Here is a 4962-nt window from a genome sequence, read left to right as displayed (position 1 = left end):
ATTTTTTAGACAAGGGCATTTATCTTGTGTGAAGAAAGTAATAATTTTAAAGTGCTGAGTGGAAATAGCAGCCCCTGTGACTCCTGTCTCCCTACCTTATTCTTCAGAGGAGGACTTGGGGAGTGTCCCATTGGTAAATTTTCCTTGCTTAAAAATATTAAGGACACATATATGTTTCTGGCATAACACATGAAATTTGTATATAGTATAATTCAATTTAGATTAGAAGCATAAAAATGAAAGGGAAGGAAACTCTAACTCACTCATCAAAGGCAAAACATGGGGACTTTCTGTTTAAAACAGAGCCATTGAATTGGGCAGAGGACAGCAGATGCCTGAGAACCACTGGAGCAGTGCCTGGTTAGGTCTGAGCTCCAAAAGGAGACTGCTCTGAGAACACAGAGGCAGTGCTTATAGGACTTTTAGAAACATAGGGGTGATAAATGAATTTTACCTAAGTAGTGTGTGATCATAGTGTATACTCTGAAAATGGAGGAAAGCTTCATGCATGTTAGCAAGTTTCCTGACAATACTAACCAGGGTCATTTCAGGAATGATTTTCATATTCTGAGTAATTCCTCTAGTTCTCATAGCATCTCACCTAACACTGTTCTGATTTTGAGACAAAGAGAAACAAAGACAGAGAGACAGAGACAGAGAGACAGAAGCATCAATAGATAAATATTGTACCTAGTTCAAGAAAGTAGCAGGCAAAGAAAAATCTCTGCCATTTTTATGCCAAGGGAATACTATCTCAGTGGTAGAGTAGGTCCTTAAGCATAGAAGTATTCAGGGTTCTGGGGTAGAGCTTAAGGAAGAAAAAGAAAAGAAGAAAGAAAGAATGAATGAAAGAAAAGAAAGAGAAAGAAAGAAAGAAAGAAAGAAAGAAAGAGAAAGAAAGAGAGGGAGAGAGAAAAATAGAAAGCAAGGTTATTTCAGTATAACATGCACCTAGGATTTTGAATGAGATAAGCTATGTTCTTAACATCACAATTGTATTTTTATTTCTATTAAAAAACTAGAACATAGGATTATTTTCTTTCTTAATCATATCAAGTGATAGATATTTATGAACTGCGAACAGTTTGGAAACTTTGCACATTAGAAAGCAAAAATCAGGGTCCCGGGGATTTACCTCAGTGGTTCTGGAACCTGCCTTGCTAGTGCAAGGTCCCAAGTTCGATCCCCGGTAACCCCCCCCAAAAAAGAAAGCAAAAATCAATTGGAGCAATGTTTTAATGGTATCCCAACTTACTTAGTATTAAGATATATGTATATCACATACATATCAAGAACTTCATTATCTTGTGGAAGACGACAAGTCACATAAATTTCAATGCAGGAGGAAATTATAAACATAGCAATAATGACAATAAACACCTACTCAGGTTGATGGAGACTATCATTCAGACTAAGGGAGAATCATCCTAAAATATCAGGAGATCCAGATAACAAACATTCCTGTGATCCCTGGGTCTGGAGTTTAATAGTTATGAAGGCATTTTCCACACTGTGATTCTTCCTGGGTTCACCATTTCTGTCTGAGTGAAGTTTGACACAATGATGATCAACTTTCTCCTATGGAGATTTCTGGCATGTGGGATCTACAGGTTTTCTATGCCATGTTCTTCTCTCTCATTTATCTGCTGACCATAATGGGAAACCTTGTCATTGCTGCTCTCATCACTTTTAACAAGAGCCCTCATACACCCATGTACTTCTTCCTGAGTAACCTGTCCATCCTGGACTCCTGCTACATTTCTGTCATTGTCCCTAACTCCTGCATGAACTCCCTGCTGGGCACAAGCTCCATTTCAAAGGCAGGTTGTGTACCTCAGGTTTTCCTTGTGATTTTCTTTGTGTACATGGAGCTGCTGTTTCTCACCATCATGACTCATGACCACTTTGCATCCACCTGCAGGCCCCTCCATTACCCTGTGATCATGAACCCTTGCCTGTGTGTCCAGAGCACATTGGCCTCTCTGTTCCATGGCCTCATCTATGGAGTCCTGCACACCAAAAACACCTTCAGGCTGACCTTGTGCCACTCCCATGTTATCCACCAGCTCTTCTGTGACATTCCTTCTCTGCTGAAGCTTTCTCTGACACTTTCAGCAACCAGATCACAATTCTTTTCTATGGTATGGTGATTGGTGGTGGGTGTTTAATTTATATCATCAAGTTTTATATTCACATATTTTCTGCTGTACTCAGGTTTCCAGTGGGAGCAGATAGGAAAAAGGCCTTTTCTACCTTTTTCCCTCACGTTCTTCTGGTGTCTGTCTTCCTCACCTCATGCTTTTATGTCTACCTGAGACCCTCTTCAAAGTCTGTTGGCACCATGGACATGGTCCTTTCTGTGTTTTACTCTGCAATCCCCCCTTCAACCCTATTATCTACAGTCTCAGAAAAGAACAGATAAAATGTGCTATCAGGAATCTCATGACAAGAATGTTCAGGAGATGTAATGAGAACTATGGAGTCTTTCCAAATCCAGCTTAGTGATAGTCATGCTTTTGGAAATAAATATAGAGAAGTGATTAAAGTTATTTCATACCATTTGTGTTTATTCACTATTTAGCACATTTAAACCTATCATATATCAAAGTCAATCCTTTCTAAAGTGTTTGGAAAAGTTTAATATAAGCAAGCAATAGGCAAAAGAACTGGTTGATGCAGAGGAGGTCCAAATATTTTGACATCTCAAATGTCACCCAAAAGGCTCCTGTGTTGAGACATGCTGCATTCAGAAAGTGAGAAGATCATGAGGACACTACACTAACCAGCATTTAAAAATGTAAAGATAATGTTGAATGTGAAACATGCAGTTAAAGTCCTCACAGGGTATATGAACGAAGCTATCTCTTAATTACTCTTGATGTTATGAAAGGCTGACAAGCACTGACATCTCTTAATTATGCAGAGACTGAACAAGAGAAAAGTAAGAAGGATGGCATGTAACATAACAAAAAATCAAAGATGCACATTATGAAATACTAGGGGAAAATATACCAAAAGTGGTAGAAATTCAGTTCCTTAGTCTTGCTATTTACACATTTTAATTGACAAAATTATATACGTTTATTGTGTACAATATATTTTATTGAAATGTGCATGTACTGTGAGTAAGTTGTTCTCAAAAAATTGGTAGTGGATCTAGTAAACTCAAGTAAAGAAATGGGCATATTCACCTGTGGAGCTGCATGGGCAGAGCCGTGCAGGCAGAGCACCCAGGACAGACTGATCCTGCTCTGTCTGGATGGCTATGCATACTGGTGACCAAGAGCTGGTAAGGACCCCCCAGGCATGCCCAGCAGCCACCTGTGGAGCCGAACAGGCACCTACAACAACAGAGCCCCCACCCCTGCCACCTCTGGCCTCTTGCCTGTGCAGCTACCAGGTTCCGCACTACAGAGGCACAGGGGGACATAAAAGCCATTGTCCTGAGGTGCAGAAGTGAACAAGAGAGAGAAAGTCTCTCTCAGGCTCCCTGATGATACTGCCTGTAGGATTCTGCTCTTCTGTTGGGTTTCTGGGATCTTGACTATTATATGTCTAGGTGTAGATTTTTTTTGATCCTGGCTAGTTGGAGTTCTCTGTGCCTCACGTATCTGTGTGTTCCGTTCTCTACCTCTGTTTTGAAGTTTTCTACTATTACTTCTGTGAACAGTTTTTTATGCCATTTGTACTCCTCCCCCTTTTTTTTGCTGGACTCCTATGAGATTTATGTTACTCTTCTTTGCATCATCTAGTAGCTGCTGGATTGATTTCTCATGGTCCCTTACTATTTTTAAGACATCTCTGTTTTCATGGTCCTTTACCACAATCTTGTCTTCCTGATGATAACTGAAGCCCCCTGGAACAGTGGGAGAATCTCTGCAATAAAGGCACACCAGATCACAGCACTTGGTAAGTTAGAGGGATCACAGGCAGTTCAAGAAAAGAAACAAATCATCTACAAAGGAAAGACCATTAGAATCACGGCAGTCTTCTCAACACAAACCAAGGAGAGCCTGGTGTGAAGTATTTCAGGCCCTAAAAGAAAATAACTTCCAACCTAGACTGTTGTATTTTGTAAAATTATCTTTGAAAATTGATGGGAAAATTAGATACTTGCACACCAAAGAACACCCGAGAAATTTCATGAACACCAAACCAGCACTTGAAACGTTTCTAAGCAAGGTCCTAGAAAAAGACAATGAAGATCACAACTCCATGAGGAAAAAACAGAGGGAAGCCACCAGGCAAGGTAGAATGCTAAAGGGAAAAGAGGAAAAATAAGAAACAAAAAAGCCAACAACAGTAAAACATCATGACAAGGATGAGCCATTATCTATCAAATATAACTATCAATGTTAATGGCCCCAATTCACCAATCAAAAGAAATAGACTGGCAGAATGGATTAAAAAGCAAAATCCAGCAATATGCTGTATACAAGAAACAGACCTAACTCAAAAGTAAATTTATAGCCTGAAAGTAAAACAATGTAAAACAGTTCTCCACCTGATAGGAAACCAGAAAAATGCAGACATAGCAATCTTATTTGCAGACTAAGTAGATTTCAAACCAAAACTAATTAAGAGAGACAAAGATGGCCACTACATCATTGTGAAGGGAACAATCCAAGAAGAAGAGATGACAATCCTAAATATATATGCACCAAATATGAATGCCCCCAACTATACAAAACAAATATTAATGGACATGAATAACCAAATAAGCACTAATACAATTGTAGTGGGGGACCTAAATACCTCACTACCACAAATAGTCAGATCATCTAGACAAAAAATTAACAATGAAATTCTAGAACTGAGCCAAGCTACAGAATTAATGGACAATATATGTGTACAGAATGTTCTACCTCACAAAATCAGAATACATTCTTTTCAGCTGCACATGCATTATTCTCCAAAATAGACCACATGCTAATTCATAGGACATGTCTAAGTAAATGTAAA

At 39.1% G+C, this 4962-nt stretch overlaps 1 pseudogene; it reads left to right on the top strand.

Moving 5' to 3' along the window:
- The first annotated feature begins 1595 nt into the window (after positions 1–1595).
- LOC106008184 (olfactory receptor 14C36-like) lies at positions 1596–2502 on the top strand (annotated as a pseudogene).
- The last annotated feature ends 2460 nt before the right edge of the window (positions 2503–4962 follow it).

The sequence above is a fragment of the Heterocephalus glaber genome, unplaced genomic scaffold, assembly GCF_053883595.1.
Source record: "Heterocephalus glaber isolate CG9 unplaced genomic scaffold, H.glaber_assembly_v1.0 deba00000621, whole genome shotgun sequence".
In the NCBI taxonomy this organism is placed as follows: domain Eukaryota; kingdom Metazoa; phylum Chordata; class Mammalia; order Rodentia; family Bathyergidae; genus Heterocephalus; species Heterocephalus glaber.
This window is presented reverse-complemented; position numbering and strand designations above follow the sequence as displayed.